This window comes from Macrobrachium rosenbergii, chromosome 3 (genome assembly GCF_040412425.1).
Source record: "Macrobrachium rosenbergii isolate ZJJX-2024 chromosome 3, ASM4041242v1, whole genome shotgun sequence".
In the NCBI taxonomy this organism is placed as follows: domain Eukaryota; kingdom Metazoa; phylum Arthropoda; class Malacostraca; order Decapoda; family Palaemonidae; genus Macrobrachium; species Macrobrachium rosenbergii.
This window is the reverse complement of record NC_089743.1, coordinates 88,251,747-88,271,662: the sequence shown is the minus strand read 5'-3', so window position 1 is coordinate 88,271,662 and position 19,916 is coordinate 88,251,747. Positions and strand designations below refer to the sequence as shown.

At 37.6% G+C, this 19,916-nt stretch overlaps 1 long non-coding RNA gene and 2 other non-coding genes across 3 annotated transcripts in view; all 3 read right to left on the bottom strand.

Moving 5' to 3' along the window:
• The window catches only part of LOC136827178 (uncharacterized), a 145,652-nt gene that overhangs the window by 57,751 nt on the left and 67,985 nt on the right, over positions 1-19,916 (bottom strand). The gene's annotated exons all lie outside the window — the stretch shown is intronic.
• On the bottom strand, positions 8,221-8,293 carry TRNAT-AGU (transfer RNA threonine (anticodon AGU)). The gene has a single exon. It is a non-coding gene; the product is annotated as a tRNA-Thr (tRNA).
• On the bottom strand, positions 14,807-14,879 carry TRNAT-AGU (transfer RNA threonine (anticodon AGU)). Its single transcript has one exon. It is a non-coding gene; the product is annotated as a tRNA-Thr (tRNA).

Here is a 19,916-nt window from a genome sequence, read left to right as displayed (position 1 = left end):
AAGATTCCACAACTGCACTTGGCAAACTATTCCACATTTTAGTTGTAGCCAAACAACGCTCTGTCTGCAGCAGCAGCTTGCCTAGTGTTGCGAGCAAAAATAGCCGGGTCATGTAAAGATGAGGGCAGAGGATGTTTGTCGTTGTAGTGCATTTTATGACAAGCATAACGAACTCACTTCATTGCTGGCCCCTCCACTGTCCCAAGATCCCCAAGTTGGCCTCTTTCATTATTAGTTTAAAATATCCTTACAACAACCCAACCATCTTCGTTTTATGCCAACATCCTTAGGCAAGGTGTATCCTTGGTGAACCCTGACTGACCCTGATCTTAGTTGGCAAGATGTATCCTTGGTGAACCCTGACTGACCCTGATCTTAGTTGGCAAGATGTATCCTTGGTGAACCCTGACTGACCCTGATTTTAATTGGCAAGATGTATCCTTGGTGAACCCCTGACTGACCCTGATCTTAGTTGGCAAGATGTATCCTTGGTGAACCCTGACTGACCCTGATTTTAATTGGCAAGATGTATCCTTCAGAAACCCTGACTGACCCTGATCTTAGTTGGCAAGATGTATCCTTGGTGAACCCTGACTGACCCTGATCTTAATTCGCAAGATGTATCCTTGGTGAACCCTGACTGACCCTGATCTTAGTTGGCAAGATGTATCCATGGTGAACCCTGGCTGACCCTGGTCTTATCTTTGCCCCCCTTGAGTTTAATATTCTGTGAATATCCTTTTCACCTCCTTTGTATCTAACCTCCTACTCAACTCCACTGTGGCTCTTCCTAAGGCTATGCCAAATATCTTCTTGGTCTAGCTCTCCTCTTCTCTTTATCGTCGCCCGGCACCTGTCAGATGTATCATTTCCAATCCTTGAAAGCCCTAGATTTCGGCACAAATAAATCTTGTGCGATATCATTACTGAAATTCCACTTGGTGATATTTTTCTAGTTCTACTGTTATTTTATTCTTTTTGTTACCAACGGTATTGTTCTTGTTGGCAAAATTATTATTATTATTATTATTATTATTATTATTGTTGTTATTATTATTATTATTATTATTATTATTATTATTATTATTATTATACTGACTCAGCATTTAATAATAATAATAATAATAATAATAATAATAATAATAATAATAATAATAATAATAATAACAGTTTCGTGTCAAGATGAACAGAAAATGGTTTTAAAGTTGGAATATGTTTTGACTTCGACCTCAGCCGCACATCAAAGCGTGTGGACAGCAGGGGAGGCCGCTGATTTGAAATAAGTTTTTTATGGATCTTCTTTTCTTCTTTGGCAGTTTCTCCACTAGAACAGCCAATGTCACAGATAATAATATCCCTTTACCAGAAGTCAAGTGAAATAATAAGGATTCAGACTTATGAAAGAATTGCTCTGACTTACCTGAATGTTGAACCATTAATTATCTTTAATAATAAACATTTCTCTATCATACAAGACGTTAACAGTAAAATTAAACGATTGTGACAAAGTACAAGCACATACTCTTTATGAAAATCCAAATAAAAAATGACATGGATGTAATCGTAATACCCACAATGCCCTCTTAACTTCTCGATTTCTTCACACTTTTTGGTAGTAGTTGACAACAAGCTTATCCAGAAAAGTGTGGAGAAATTAAAAGGGCACTGTACTTGATGCAATTATATACATATCTGGTGAAAAGTAACTAGTAGTATATATAATATATATATTATATATATATTATGTACATATATATATATATATATATATATATATATATATATATATAACATATGAAAAAATAAATGAGGCAATGGAATCCATGAAAAATGCGTACCTACATACACCTTAAAATTTATACTGGAACACTGGATGCAAAAATTTGGACTGAGAGCAACGTCTCCTGCGGAAACGCATCCTATCGCCGTATATAAGCAAAAACAAACTAAAGCAAAGCAAGTAAAATTGCTTGCTACATGGAAAGTGTAAGTAAGTATATCTACTGTTATATCAGAAACTGAGTCGGAATCCACTAATTCTTATAAACTGGTAGGCATCACTGAACTTGTTCGAATGCATGGTAAGTTCTGTCTACAGTGTTCCTTTTTTTTAGTCTACGGTCCTTGATGAGAAACATAACGGATAATAACCAGTTGACAAATGTACCCGATATACAAAACGTATCAAATGCAATGAGCAAACAAAATGTCTCTAGTCAAAATCTGACCGATGAACAAAATGTACCCAATGGAAAAACACATCGCGAGTTCATAATAGACATAATGTACCCGTTAGGTACAGTTTATCAACTGGGTACATTTGCTATGCTTTGTTCAATGTTTACGTGTTGTTCGCGGCGTATATTCTATTCACTAAAAAACTGAAAAACCAAAAATCTGATTTACTGCTTCAGCTGGTTTCGGCTCAATTTCAAATACATCAAAGAGATATACAAGAACTTTCTCGATATTAAAAAAAATTTCATTAGCTGTTTATTTTTCAATTTCATGGACTGATGCCCCACTTACACATAACTATAACATGCGCTGCTGTAGCAGACACTGGCAACTGCTTGCAAAAACGCAAACAAAATAGAAACTAACGCAGTCAAATATATCGTACATTTTGCAGTACAAAAACCTTAAAATTGCAAAATCTCACTAGAAAATTGTAGCTGCCCTTTAATAATAGGCTGACAAAGCCCCTTGCAAAAGGAGTTACTGTTTATCTACGTACCAGGAAGTCCTAAGATTCTAAGCTGAAAACAACTACATCATTTATTTTCATCTTTTACTTTAAAGCGCTTATATCATCTTTAATCTTGGTGAGAAAAAAGGATGCCTTAAGCATTGCATATTGAAGATATGTGAAAGTATACTTTTCTATAAATGATCCATTACCAAGGGATTCAAATCACAAATCTCTTCAAAATAATGTTATAATTCACCAATTTAATGAACGACCACTCTGAAACATCAAATGATAAAAGATTTTCCATCAATTTTGAGGCTCCAGTCCCTTTTATCCAAATTTATTTTCCCGCTTAGTTAACAATTCCCAAGAAAGTATCATTCAAAGTAGTTTTGAAGAAAACTCAACTTTAATTTTTGTTTCACCAGATGTGATATGCAGCCGACTTCATAACTTAAAAAAATTAAAATTTTGCAGTAACAATTACGGAAGTAACCTGCAAATGTTGATATAGAACTGAATAGCACCGAACAACAGGGACATTCTGAAAGACAGCATTGCAAACTACGCAGTTCCTCGCTTTTGAGGGGGATGAAAAGCCTCTAATGAACGGCACTGAATCAATGTGGGCGTTAAATTGAAAGTGCCCTCTTTTATAAGACGAGATTTATATCCTCGGCAAGCCAAAAGACTTCATAAAAGAGATTCACTGACAGCTGAGCATAAAAGAAGCTACACTTGAGTATGAACACCTCAAGAACATTGTAATTTCGTACTATTTGTAATTCACTTACAAAAGGAATCATCTAAAAAAGGAATCGCCTGAGTAAAACAAAATGTGAAGCAAGCTAAGTATCATTAACGGAATCCACAACAATTTTAGCTGTTCATTTCTAATGATACTTCATTTCAAGTGTTCAATAAAATACAACCTTATTATTATTATTTATTATTATTATTATTATTATTATTATTATTATTATTATTATTATTATTATTATTATTATTATTACATTCAGAAGATGAACCCTATTCATATGGAACAAGCTCACAGGGTCTACTGACTTGAAATTTAAGCTTCCAAAGAATATGGTGTTCATTCGACAGAAGTAAAAGAAGGTAATAAGAAATACATAAAAAAAGATCAGTTATTAGAAAAACATAAATTAACAAAATGATAAATGAATAAAAATGTAAGTGAAATATTAAAATACAAGTTGAATTGTATTAAGGCAGTAACGCACTGCATCTTCGCTTGAACTTCTGAAGTTCCAGTCGCATGACATCCTCTGGAAGGCTGTTCCACAGCCCAACGGTGTAAGGAAAAAAGGACCTCTGAGAAGTTCGACAGCGAGGCACATTTACTACATACTGGTGCTGCTGTTCAGCGATTCTGGTTGCTCTCGGCAGGAAAAGGGGACCCGGAATCAATTGTGAATGTGAAAGATCTCTGTTGAAATACAACTTAAGAAAGAGTGACAAACACGAAACCATCCGTCGATGGTCCAAGTCATAACTGCTAATATTAGGAAACAGAAACCTACCACCACGAACCACTCCATTTAAAAGAGATAAATCTCTGGCAGAAGCGGACATCCACACCGGAGAACAGTATTCTAGCAAAGGAAGCATAAATGACCTAAAACAGATTGCATCGATTTTATAACGGTTATAAATATAAACGGCCTTACGAACAATACTTAACTTTCGTGCGGCATTTGCTGAAACTTTCATTAATTGTTTCTCAAAAGTAAAATGTGAGTCAAAAGTTACACCTCGAACAATTAAACCTTCAGGCCATTCAGCAAAGTCCCATCCACCTGAAGGGGATGGGGGTGAAAAATCAGTACGAAATCAGCTAATCAATAGTGTTTTCGTTTTACTGGAGTTCAGCTTTATACCCCACCGACCACACCATTCACTGATCCGGTTCACGTCCCGACTGAAGCTGAGGGCAGCATCATTTCTCATAAGTAGAGACTTTACTACGCCCTCAAGTGTTGCATCATCGGCATGCTGAACAATCTTGTTTTCCAGGCCACGCCAGACACAATAGGTCTTGGAGTGGGTGGATACTCCAAGATTCTGAAGTTTATAAGTAAGTGCCTTGTAATTTACTAAATCGAAAGCAGCACTAAAATCTATTTGAATTGCTCTGCATTCAAAACCCTTACCAGCGTTCTCTTGCACATGGCATGTCAAGTCTAAAAGAGCATCGCAGGTACCTAACGGCTTCCTATTTGCATGTTGACTGTCTGCTAACAATCCTATGGATTCCACATACTTTTACAGTGGCTTAAAAATAAGTTTTTCTACAACTCTGGAGAGCACAGGGAGAATAAAAATTAGCCTTCAATTAGTGCAGTCTGCAGATATGCCACTTTTTGGAACAGGCACTGTATTAATTAGCTTGTGCTCATCCGCAAAGACATAAAAATCTGTAGTATCTACTAATTCTGGGAGACAACACACTAAAAACTTTTTTTTTTATAAAACAAAGGGAAGAAACCATCAGGATCTTCTCCACCCCGGATATCAAGATTACCAACAATTTTCTTAACATCCCTAGAGCAAAATAAAAATTTTGTAAGAACAGGTTCAGGATGACAAGTATCGGGGAGAGGGACACCCTCAGATGATTGCTTAACTTCAAATGCTCGATAAAGCAGTTCAGCCTTTTCCTTAGAGCCAGTAACCAATCTACCATCATCTGCTAATAGTGGTACAATGGAAGGCGAACAAGATCACAGATGAGGCTGAGTAATTCCTTGAAATTTCCTCTTCAAGGAAAGTTCTGTTAGCAGCACGGCAACACTCAACAAGCATAGTTTAATTTACATTTGAACGATTTCGTCTCCATGTGTTGAATTTGGTTTGTTTGTCATGGTAAACTCGAATACATTATCATCAAACCATGGCTGGTCATTCGTTCTGAATTTGATGACCTTTCTAAGGGCATATCTTATTGAAATAGTCATTAGCATTTCCTTTAACTTCCTCTTGGGATCAGGATCTAACATAGCATCTGGAATATTAAGTGCCTGACAAGCTTCAATTGACAGAACTAACCAACCACCGAACGGATTAATTTACCACTATAATTTTCATAGAAATACCATAAAAAAACCATCCACATGAAAAAAACTCATTTGTTGAAGCAGGTTCAAGCAGCACAGGTGTGCATTCATTAACTCCAGTTCAGGTTAAGAACCACCCGTCATGAAAGAAATAATCCGAGCACATGAATTTTTTTTAATAGCTGCATTCACGAGTTGTGGTACTTGACTGAATTTTAAAGAATGGGGAGACGAGTACATTACTCTTTGAAGAATAGGAAGATAAAATGAGACAACTATACAACAGAAATGGAGAAATTCGACAACAGCTTGAATACACTACATTTGGTCATCCTCCAACCCATGTCACTGAAAGAACGAGGTCCTTAGGGGCAGACCTTGACATTAGGTATGGTGAATCTGCTAGCATGTTCCGGCACAGCTCATTCAGCTTTGTTTATACATCTGTTAGACATAGGATGGGAGGTGGCTGCCTCCCTTTGAAGACTAATTTAATTAATGTCTTTTGAACCCCATCACTTCTACAACGCACTGCATCTTGAGAAAAGGAACTAAGTCCATTTGATATTCGGCAAAATACAAAAAAAAAAATGAGGGGAGGAGGGGGGGAGACTGAGATTAGGTCTGTAGTGGCTTCAACCTATGGGAATGTGCTTAGGGACATGTCATCCCAGGGAATGTAAGTTGAATGTAAGTTGACGTGTGTATTTGTTAAAACTGATAGACACGCAATAGATAGGCAATAGGCAATAGATATACAAACAAAAAATAAGTATATGAATAAAAAATAGGGATAGAAATATACACAACGAAAAATTAAAAACTGGGGCAGGTTATGAAAGTTTTGCTCAGTCATTATTATTATTATTATTGCTGCTTCAGCTGCATTTATTTTGTAGAAGACTTTTTCTATTTTCCTTATTGCGGACTTCTCTTCAGTGGAGGTGCGTGCTAACAGCTCGCCTATATTTGTCATTTCATGGGGGAAAAGTCAAAATCTGGATTCTGCTTCTTTATATATTCTATACAGTTAGTTCTATACAATTGTTGCCGCGACGCGTTTCGACAGACTCTTCTGTCATTCTCCAGCAGGAGCTAGTAGAGGACTGGCAGATTGCATAGGTCCTTCTGAATTTATATACGGGCTTCAGCGGGGTCATGGATGGCGAATTCTGATTGGTTGCAGTCAGCGAACTTCCAAGCCAAATTTCTGCGGCGAAGCTCGATCCCGACAGATCTTCGCAACCTGGGGAATGTCATTCATTCCAGCGTTCCCATTGGCCTGCCGTTGCGTGATGTCATGCCGGCTGACATCATCGGTAGTTTGGCTGCTATTGGGCTGCGGATGAATGATGTCATTATCTACTCTTTCTGTCGTAGTCGGGGATTGTCTCGAAGGGCGCCTCGCTCATCAGGGGCATCTCAGTCTCTGGGTTGTCGTTTTCAGGTATTCGTTGGATTTGGTGGGTGTTCTGCATTATTCTTCTTAAATTCGTGGTAGGAGCGATGCCTCCTGCGTCGTATTCATTGTTGGTTTTCTCTCGGCAATGAGGAGCGCCTCTAACAGCGCAGACGTCGAGGGTCGGCGGCTCTCCCGATTATACTTATATTTTGTATAATACTGTCGCGGGAGATGGAAATATTGTGAGTAGCACGGGCGTGGTTCATGATGGCACCCTCCTGGGCGTGGCAGGAGATCCTTTTTGACAGACGCATCGTGGTCATTCCAATATAAGCGCCGGGGCATCCTCGGACAGGACATACAAATTGGTAGACCACGTTCTTCTGCTTGAGGGGTTCTCTTGCTGGCGGAGAGGGGTTATTCTTCATCACCAGATCACGGGTGCGGCGGTTCTTATAATAAATTACAAGATTTATTCTCTTACTGTCTTCGTCATGGAAAACATCACCCCGACCGAAGACAGTAAGAGAATAAATCTTGTAATTTATTATAAGACCCGCCGCACCCGTGATCTGGTGATGAAGAATAACCCCTCTCGAAGTGAAGTGGAGATTCCTACCAGATCAGTGTCAACTGGGCTCCTCCACTGGGCACCTGAATAGCTGGAAAACCCAGAACAAAGATCAATTTAGAGAGAGGTCAGGACACATACTAAACAGATCTGTTAAACCAAGTTAATTGCTAAATTCTAATAGCTGAGCGAAGAAATGTTAGTCTATGACTCTAGAAGGACGAATAAAACAGAAAATAAACTTGACATGATAGAATACGTCACAGGTACTTCTAAACTGCATATTTACCTACAATGCCTGCATCACAGCCGCTATGCAACGAAGCACAGAAAATCATTATACCGTCCGAGATTAAGCTCGCGTTATACCAACAGTGGCTCTTGCTCACGCAGCAGCATGTAAAGGAAATTATTAACCTCTTGTGGGTCATGCCCTAACTTGCAAGATTAGACTTTTCACGAACACAAAAGGTACCCCTGCCTTCAGGGAGGATCGAACTCCCGGCCTCTGGTTTACTAGACCAGCGCTCTAGCCACTGAGCTATGAAGGCACATTTTCTATGAAACTTCCAGTGTCATTTGAGAGCGACCATCCTTTATTAACAGATTTTAGTATAGACTAGTGTATTATTATTACAGTGATATCTCATGCCACAACATGAGTACATGCACCGCTCTCGAGTAATAAAATATTAAGGAATGAGACAACTCTCAGGAAAATGATAGTCAGTGACTCGTTTATGACCTTGGGAGTAACTTCTGATAAGAAATGGACCTTTCGAGAAGCATATACAAAGTACTGCTGTCTGTTTCTCTTACGACAATGTTTGAGAACGTTTCTAGATGCAGCTATTATATATAGTAAACACACTTCTTCTTCCTTGTTTGGAGTACCGTTCTCCAGAGCCGTCTTTTGGTGATGACTCTCATCTCAAACTCTTGGATAGAGTTAAGTCATAAGTTAAGTTTATCACGCCAACTTTTAATGGTGACTTGTACCACAGATGTAAACCCAGTTCATTATGTTTGCTACTTAAAATATACTAAATGACAAACATCCTGAGCAACCTTCTTTACCTGACCTCACTTTTTCGCTCGTGACACTAGGCAGGGTACTGCTGTAAACAGTGAGCTGTTTTCTAGTATATTAGGTTTAATACTACTCAGTTTGCTAGGAGTTTTATTTGGCTGCAACTGAAATGAGAAATAGTTTTGCTCGGTGCAGTTGTGGAACCCACAATCTCCAAAATATTTAAGTGAAAAACATATTGATTTCCGCCCTCTGTTGACGTCTGAGCTTTAAGCATATCAGTTTTACGTTCTATTCCCTCATAATTATTTATCACCTTACCTTGAATCAATCAATCAATCAATCTCTCTCTCTCTCTCTCTCTCTCTCTCTCTCTCTCTCTCTCTCTCTCTCTCTCTCTCTCTCTCTCTCTCTCTGTAGCCTGGTTTACTTGCGTGTTGTTGTCAGTAATAGCTGTATCAACTTTACTAGTAGAGGTTTTCTTTTATTATTATTATTATTATTATTATTATTATTATTATTATATTGCGGCTTATGCAGAAAATAGTATCCGAAAATGGCATTGAATTTCTTGTTTGTTTTGCCTTAATTTTTTTTTATGTCGTGGCAAATAAAAAATTAACTGTCAAAAGTTCCTCCGATTATTTAACAAGATTTCTACCAGGTTATGCCTGTACTCATCCTCAGCGTAGAGTAATTCACAAGCGATGACTACAGAGTTTGCGTTATGCGAAATATTAGCGTTGGTGTACTCAGGACGCAGCAAAACGCCACGGTCAAAACATCTGCTCCACGTATGCATGCGTTAGTAAACGGCTCAGGCAGCGTTGGCGCGCTACGTACTAAACGGCTTAAGAGTTAAGTGAGTGGGTGTAGCACACCTGTTTGCTACTTAATTAACTCAATACAGCTCTTACATGGCTTGGAAATGCTCCAAAAGGCGCACAAATTTACAAAAATTGCTCGGGGTGGCTTACAGCGCACCCCATACCCCCCCACCCCCCTGATAGGGCTGGCTTCCCTCGCCACCCCACCAATACCATAAGTTATAACCTTTGCCTCTCCCTTGCCCCGCCCTCCCCAGAAAAATCTGATCTGAAATGACGACACTGATAGCCGCGCGTTTTTACCTCTACTAAATAGAACAATGGTTGTGCCATGGCAAAATGTTTAAATTTATACACTACTACCTACCACAGCGGCCCTTTACCGGTTCACGTGCAAAATGGGATCTGTGTTTGGTACCAGCCCCTCAGAGATGAATGTAAAAACGTTAAAAAAAAAAAAAGGCGATAAATATAAACAAAAGACGGTAAATATCTCGGCCAGCGACTGGCTGGAATCGGGCCACAGTGGCAATTTGCAACTTGACCCTGGAATCCCAAGTATGTTTTCTAATAGGGATGCTTCAGCTAACACTGTCCACTACACACCCATTCTTTTCTTCAGGTAATCCAGTTTTGTGGAACCCCAAACACCAACTGATTTACAAAAAATTTTTTATATACTGAAACTGCTGATATACCGATGCAACCCAGAAACTATACAGCTAGTATAATTATGGTACAGCACTGTGAAGTCAGTAAATTGTGTTACAATATTTTTGGACCTAGTTTTGCCATTAGTCTACTAAGTTCATCTATGTGAGCTAGTCCAAAATTAGTTTTCCCGCACAACTAGACAGTAAAGATTTGCTTTACAGCATTATTGCATTCCTGATTTAAAAACAGGATTTTAAGACTTTATTATTACAAAACCAACAGCAAATGAGGTTATTTCCTGAGAGACAGATACTCAGGAAAAAATAAAGGAATCAGAATTAATTACAAATTATATAAAACATTAATAATTGGCTGCATTATGTTGAAATAACACGATTTACCGGTATTTTAAAAAAAAGTAGTTCAATGGTAAACCTTACATAAAAGAAAGTAACATAGGCCTATACAAGGAAAAATCAGTTTTGCTTATACATTCATTGTTAACATTAATGACGAAAAAGTACAAAGTACTACGAATATTTCATAAATCGGTGATACTGTACTCAGAATTCGTATAGTTATCAAGTCTACGTGGCTGAACAGGGCTTATTTGTGAGTGCACAATAGTCGGCTCCTTTAAGGTAGGGATTGGGAGTCGAATGCATGGCGGCGATGGTCACATTTGAGGGCCACTTGTCTATTCTTATTCTTCCATTTCCTTTTAAGAAAAGACTTTGTATTTGCGATCATATGCGGAACTTCTTCGTAGAGTTTAGTTTCTTCATGTAAGGTATCACACTTTTGAAGAAAAGCATATCTTCATTATTCTAACTTGTTTTTCAATTTCAGTGAGCTGTTCATTTATTCTAGCCATGCAATTAGATTTGGTCTTCGTCGCTTATTAGACAAAGGTTTTGTTTGCCAACTTGTATTTTGAGATGCTGACTCTGTGTCAAGAGAAAGAAATGGAGAAGGTGGCCTAGAAGTATTGTATGTGACATGAACGATTGAGAAACACGACTTGCAACAGATTCAGTGTCATCACCAGTTAACTGGGTGTTTTCTTCTTGGCTCAAATTGGAGCTCCTAGATGCTGGCCGGTAAATGTCTTTCAAAAATGACAACTGAGTGAAGTAGGGCCACGGACTAGGAGCCATTTCAGAAGCTCCATCACCAGATCTGGGCTTTTCCAATTTCTTAATTTCTTTTCTTTTAACAGTCTTTCAGGTTTTTCCATTTTCTTTTAGCAAAAATCCTTGAGAGGTACATTAAAAGATACGTCAATAAATCAGAAAGCAACACAGCCCTATACAAGTTTAAAAAAACATCAATTAATACGGTTATGATAAACATAATGATCTATTAATATTAGCAATACGTTAATTATCATAACAAACATCTTTACTTGTTTTTCTCCCCTTTTCAGGTTTCTTGCCACTGGCAAATCGTTTCGATCTTTGGCTTTGCGTTTTCGTCTTGGCAGAAGCACCATTTCAGATATTGTAAAGGAAACTTGCAATATTATTTGGGAGGCTCTAAACAATGATTATTTACCCTATCCAACTAAGAAAGTTCGGCTTACAACTGCAGAAAATTTTTACAAGAAATGGAATTTTCCCGACTACATTGGAGCACTGGATGGGAAACATCTTGAAATAAACTGTCCTGCTAGGAGTGGTTCGACATACTACAAGCACTGGCAGACGCTGAGGGCAAACTTATTATAATTGATGTTGGTGGGACTGGTTGGCAGAATGTCTCGGTACTTTTCTGATCATCTGATTTGTACAGACTTTTGGAGTCTGGACAACTGAATATCCCAGACCCATCTGTGCTTCCTGATACTGATGTGAAAGTTCCTTATGTCGTTATAGCTGACGAAGGATACCCCTTGTTACCATACCGTACGAGATCATTTCCTCAAACGAACTTGGATAACCACAGGAGAATAATTAGTTACCGTCTATCAAGAGCCTGCAGAACTGTAGAATGTAATTTTGGTGCACTAACAAATAAATGGAGGATATTATCTAAACAAATGGAGACAGATGTTACCACCGCAGTATTAACTGTTATAGCAGTATGCATATTACACAATTATGTTTTAGGTGGGGAGGGGCCACAGTCAGGTTTCCCACATGCCACTGGAGAGATGATACAGAGCTCAATAGCACGTACAAGACCTCAACGCCGGCTACTAAACAGCGCTTTAAACATCTGGGAAGTCTTCTCGAATTGTTTCACATGAGTTGGAAGAGTTCTATGGCAAAAAGATTTATCCTTACCAGGAAATATAATTGCTGCAAATATGACAAAGTTCATGAAAATTCACTGTCCCTTTTACCTTCAGAAATAACTAGTATTTGCATAAAATATATTGTTAAACACACGTATGAAAGTAAAGTTTTTCATCTAAAATTTCCCTGCTTCATCTTTTAGATTCTCTACCAGTTATCTTTCCAGCTTCTTGGTTGGAAAAAATTCCCTGCCCTCTCTCTCTCTCTCTCTCTCTCTTCTCTCTATATATATATATATATATATATATATATATATATATATATATATATACAGTACATATATATATATATATATATATATATATATATATATATATATATATATATATATATATATATATGTCAGTATTTATATATAACTTTTTTATTTAAACTATGATTTGGTCCAAAGTCCAGTTGTACGTTCATCGCTCTGGGTTTTTGTGTTTTTGTGCTTATATATTTTTTTGTTCCTGTAATTTACTTTAGTCAGTTTTCTTACGTTACTATAATTTTACCTTATTGGTAAAGTTATTTACTTTAATATTTCATTTAGAGTTTCGTTTTCTGCATAGTATATACTTCATTTACTTGATTTAAGTTAGTGGTTTCACTTCTCATTAGCCAGTGATATATTGTTTGTTAACACACACACACACTATATATATATATATATATATATATATATATATATATATATATATATATATATATGTGTGTGTGTGTGTGTGTGTGTGTGTGTGTGTGTGCATATAAACACATTGTATGTGTGTATATATATATATATATATATATATATATATATATATATATATATATATATATATATGTATGTATATATGTATAAATGTATATGTGTTTGTATGTATATGTATATATACATATATATATATATATATATATATATATATATGTACGGAATATATGTATACATATATGTATATATATGTACAGTATATATACATATATGTATATATGTATATTTATATATAATACATGTGTATATATATAATTATAATATACATATTATACATATATATACATATATACACAAAAATATACATATACATATATATACTATATATATATAGGTATACATACACCCCATTTCGTGTATATTTGTTTTGCAAGTAGGTCCTTTTACGCTTGTTTCATACGAGTGTTTCCCCACCGAATTAAAAATAATAATAAATCCCGGTTCCCGCAATATGATGGACCTGCTTAATGGACGAACATATATGGCCATTCAGGCGGTGGGTTCAGCCCCATCTCGAAGTCCAAAATCACTTGGTAATTATACAAATGGTATCGACGGAATCAGAATTTAAATATGACCTTTCACGGAATCAGAATTTAAATATGACCTTTCACGGAATCAGAATTTAAATATGAAAGCACAAGAACGTTGGTAACAACATCATGGATTAGAAAAATTTAAAAAAAAACGTTGCGGGAGAGGAATAGGGACAGAGACTGCATCTATGGAAAGGTTGAGATCATGAAACATCGACTTATTTTCGCTAATGATATAAACGGCCTCACTGAAATTTACAAACATGCCTTGATACTAACTATACACAAACCATTGACGACCATGATGCTAATCTTACAAATCTTTGACGACCAAGTCGCACTTGATCATTCAATTATTACCCCAATACACGAATACCGTTCTCTCACACGTGAAAGTACACACAAAAATATAACATAGCAAAAAAATGTAGCACCAAACGGACGATTTGAATGCAACTAAACTGCTTTTCATAAACAGGACAACTTTTCTTCGCTCTACCATGACTCGAATCGCTTTGGATCGTGCAGGAGTTCTTTCAAAATCCCAGTTCTACATAATTTATATACCATGAGTTTTCTACATTTGGTAAAACTGTATTAATCTACTTTAGCCCGCCCTGCCACTCGATTTTGGTCCCTCAATAACCTTTTAAATTTGAGTAATATTTACTTCAATAACTGGCACATGCTGAAACAAACTGCGTATTATGGTTTTGGATGACAATCGAGTTTTATGTAACGAAATGCTAGCAAAATGTTTGTGCGCCCACGAATCTAAAGAGGGAAACAATGAATCAAATTGCTCCGTGAGGACAGTTTTTCATACTCGTTGGCATATGGTTCATTTCTATAACGATACACAGTAAGGGTTACCTTTCTCCGAACATAGAGTAATCGAATATCGACAGCGTCTAAAATGAGTAATGCATCTCGGAAACAGCTAAAATGCAAAATTTTAAAAGGCTTCCTCACAGAAGCACACCGTGCCTTCAGGGAGGATCGAACTCCCGGCCTCTGGTTTACTAGACCAGCGCTCTAGCCACTGAGCTATGAAGGCGCCATAGTTGACGGTCTTTACTCATTGTTTTTTATCGTTTGTGATTATTCTCGGCTAAGGTTCAAAGTTACTGGACATGTGATAAATACTGTACTACAAAACCACAGAAGTGAGAGCGTCTTGTTTCACAGGTTCGCTGTCCGGAATACTTCAAAATCGCGTACTTTAGCATATCCTGTTCAACTGCATATCATAATTCGGCATAGACATATTCAAAGTTCCCTAGCATTGGGACTAGGGAGCTGTGTCGTGATCCGACAAAGGGCGGCTCCCACTGTAAAGTATTAAAAGAAAAAATCAAGAAGCATCCGCAATCTGCTATGGTAATCAAGCGCATGCGCTGTTCGGACCTCCAAATGCTTCCTTGTACGTTTTATATACAGCTATGGATGCTCACTAAGTATTCAAAGCGACGAACATAATTTTTCGTTCTTTTTCATCTATACAAGATCATTAAATAAAAATCTACACTGCCCGTGATTTCGACGGTATGATTATTTTGCAATTGTACGACAAAATTAGGCACAGGATAAACTTTGTCCTAAGTGTAATATATGGAGAAACGTTTAGGTAAACAAGGTTCAAGCTTGCCTCTGTTTATTAGTATCTTCCAAGAGGGGCGTTCCAAGTATACTACATCAAGTAGGTGCGCCAAGCATAGTCTTTTAAACATCCACAAGATATCTTTACATCTCCCTTTCTCTTTCCAAAGTTAAATATCAAATAACATAATATCACTTCATGAACTAAATCATATGCTGTATTGTAATTCCATCCACGACAAATTAAATAAACTCACTTCTTTATAGTACATTGTACTGTATTAAAATCATATTCTAACACTCCTATTGTGATTTCATTCAGGACAACTCTTACAAAATACACTCTGTTCTTTACAGTACCTTATTCTGTATTGAAACCCTATGCTAACAAATTAACACTAGGTGCAATAGCCTGATAGGGGAACCCTTACTTCAGAACAGGTGTCTTGCTCATTAAGCCCACCTTCTTCAGACACATGAATGTCATCATCAAGCAAATTACCTTTAACTAGAGGTGCCATCCTCTCAGGAGTTTTTACTAATTGTTGATGATTTCAGCTATACTGTACATCTGACCAGATCCATCTTGAACTACATAAGACCTTGGTGCCACTACCATAGCTTTTTTCCACTCACTTTTATTATTTGTATCCTTCATTCTAACTACAGTGCACTTCCTTCTTCTAACTCAGGAAGAGCCCTTGCATTCTTATCAGAGTGATTCTTTTCCACCTCCTGATTATTCTTTGGCATTTCTGAAACTCGTGTTGGATCTTGAGCTTCAGGGGTAAGAGTTTTGGAACAGATGGGAGTGTTGTGCATTTTCTTCTGCCAAAGAGTAATTGAGCAGACTAACACTTCCTATTACGTGTGTACTTCTGTAATGCAGCACACTAAGGTAAGGGTTACTACCATTTTATATGCCTTGTTAAGTAACATTTCCATGTCTGAATACTTCATTTTTCTAAAATGTTCTTGAGATCCACACTTAGTACAATGCTTACAGTATTAGCTGCTGGACAATGACTTTTTCCAAATACATGTTTATAACCACAATACTTACATTCACCTACAACAGAACTGCCTTTCTTATGCTCAAGCATTGAGTTTACAAAACTAATTGATACATCATTACTCTTAGTAAAACTATTTAGATCTTTCAATTTCTTTCAATTGTCTTTCACTTGCTTCATGAGACGTACATATCTCAAGAACTTGATCCAACGATACATCACCTTGTCTTAGTAGCCTACCTCGAAGCTGCTCCACAAATAACCTTGTCTCTGATCATTTCCTCATACAAATTTCCAAAACTACAATTTTTAGCTTTAATATTTAAGTCAGTAACACACTCAGCAATATTTTCATCTACATTCTGAACTCCAGTAAAAAACATATACCTTTCATAAGTAATGTACTGCTTAGGCTCAAAACAAGAGCCTAACTTCTCAACCACAGTGTTATAACGTTTCTTCTCATCCTCATTCTCGAAGGAGAATGTATTGAAAATGTCCACTAAGCTCCTACCACCACAGTCCAAAAGGAGAGTGATTTTCACACACTCTTGTTTTTCTTCTTTCTCCGAGCTAACCAGATAAATCTGGAAATCTTCCAGGTACCTCCTCCAGTTGACAGCTTTATTGCCAGATAAATCGAATGGGCCTGGAAGTCGCCCTTCTCGGGAAGTCATCTCGTTCAGCAAAGTCAGCAGTCGTGGTTCAAGGCTTGACCAGCCTACACAGCCTCGCCCAGCAGCGGCGGCAGTTCCGGCAACAGTGTCGGCATAAACAAGCCGATCTCAGCTTCAATCTAAAAAAAAAAAAAAAAAAAAAAAAACACACACACACACACACACACACACACACACACACACACACACACACACACACACACACACACTACCTCCTGGACATCAGTTGTAGAGGCCTTCTCCTGCAGGTTCTTGACACCTGACACCATGTAATATACGGAGGTTTGGGTAAACATGGTTCAAGCTCGTCGGTGTTTATTGTCTTCTTCCAACTACATTCCAAATATATTACATCAATATCAAGTAAGTAAGTGCGCCCAGGTGCAAACACAGTGGCGACAGCATAGTCTTTTAAACATTAAAAATTGTCATTGCAATATGGTCATTTACCCTACTTTCTCTTCATTTAAGCTAGCAACACTAAGATTTTCATAATGACGAGGTTGAATTCTTTATATGCTGATGAAATGTACTGCTTTTTGTACATTCTTCTACCGGAGAGATTTACGCTCATTAAAGTGCTAAGCATGATTTTAAGACGTATGAAAAATATTTTGCACAGTATATAATTTTTTTTTAAATTCCATCAAAGGTAGCATGCGTCCGCTTCCTTGTATGGCAAGCTTTTCTACCTTCATGTATGGTGAGCAAGGCAACACAATATTTTTTTTTTTCCTCACTCCTTCCTGCTCTGGAGATGATTATGTCTTTTCATCTTCAGGATAGCCTTACTGAGCGAATTTAGCTACCGATCCACGCAAACCACAGGTACACGTCTTAGCTTGGTGTCTTAAAGCTCACTGCTGATCATTGCTATAGCGAAATAATGTAGCTACTTCACCGTCCCATTTCATAAGGCGCAAAAAAAGTTGTTGCGTAGATTAGAGAAAAGTAGGGGAAATCGGAACAACTCCGTCAAGGCCAAAATCAGCGCTTTCCATGAGAGATGTGCCACATGTCACATTGGGAAAAGGTTTTACACAAGTTGAGAATAACGTAGAAAGCATCAAGAGAATAAATGAAGACTGCAGTAGACACTGGTAGTCTGTTTGATGAGGCTGTGATAGCTTTATAGGCATTAAAGGTCTAGCTCTGCTAGGGAGAAAACCTTTGAAGAAACACATCACCTCCGACGGAATATGGGTTTTAATGTTCATGAACTTCCGTTTAAAGAATATTCTGTTCCTCATTGCAGACATGCAGCTGTGGGTATCCTCGCTCAGCACCTCAGCTCTTCATCACGAACTACGTCTGGTCCTAAAGCCCGGGGTTCATGTCAGACAGCATTGTTAAAGCCTTGATTTCTTACAAAATTAAAGCTGATTGTACCTAATTACACTTTTTGGTAACAAAATGAGTGAAAGTAAGATACTGAAAGTACACTCTCTACCGAAACATATGAATGAGCGCAACAACGAGCGTCGTATGACAATATCTGCCTTCATTATTCAAGATATTGAAGTAAAAATGACCACAATTAATTTATGTTTTAACATGGGTCTTCATCGTTTCGGACTAAAACTAAAGCGCACTTATTCCACGGATGTACAGCGTTAAACATCACGAATGCCTCACAAAAATACCTCGCAAGAAGAAAACTATGGTAGCCATAGCACGGGCATTAGTCACAAGCGGTTAATGGCTCGGAGATGGCCTCCCAGGAGCTGCACGCGTCAGCGGAAAAAATCCCAAAAACAAAATCCGAAATGCATTCAAAAAGAACTTAAAATTAATATCTTGGTTAACTCGACAAAATAAAGTACCTTCTCCCTATCACATTTTTTTATTTGGGCAGGTAGTTTATTGTGTACAGTGTTTCAATATTTACATTGTACATAAGTGTGCAGTGATACAGATAAAAAAAAAAGTAAAATGCAGCTGGCAGCTGGGAGTTAAAAGGCAAATAATAAGAGGATTCGGTAGAAAACGAAACGGACAGTAAACAGCAAGGTGTAATACCTGCTCTCTCTCTCTCTCTCTCTCTCTCTCTCTCTCTCTCTCTCTTCTCTCTCTCTCTCTAGCACTGCACTATACTTCAAAAATTTACTATTTTTGTAAAATTAATAGTTCCCTCAACTTAAGGGGTCAAATCATCCAGAATCTGGATGGTCCACCTAAATGAAGATTGTCCAGGGAAACTCATCAATGTTATGTTCAGCGTGCCTTGAACAAGTTGTCAGGTTTACACTTCTTACTCTGCGGTAACCCGAAAAAAAAAACAAGTTAACATAGGTCAAAACTAAACGACAACAGAGCACTTGAGAGCTATCTTGGTCACCTTATGCCTGTAAAGAGTTGGTGCATGCAAGCACGATTTTACCCAAAGTGCTGCCTGATCACAAGACTACGATGGTGCTCGCGGGTATCAGGTTGGAAATTGCTGATGAACTATTTTTAAGGTGTCTGTGCTCAAGACTTCAGAGAGACGAGAAATTTGTCATACTGGCATCTTGCCCAACTAAAATTTGAACCGCGTGAGATCAGGCTTAAATGATTTGTACTGTTAACGACATCTGTAGACGATAGATGTCAACCTGAGAACCAAACTAACCTTTGCTTTCCTACTTTGAATCGTTGGACAAAAAATGTGAAATTTTGGTTATTTTAAGTAATTATTCCACAAGATTAACTGAGGTGTTTTACATATTGGAAACACCTGTGGTACACTTGCCGAGTTCAAATCCAAACCAGCTGGACTGTCAGTCAGTTGTGGGAAACCCTGCTGGGAAAACGCAAAATCTACTG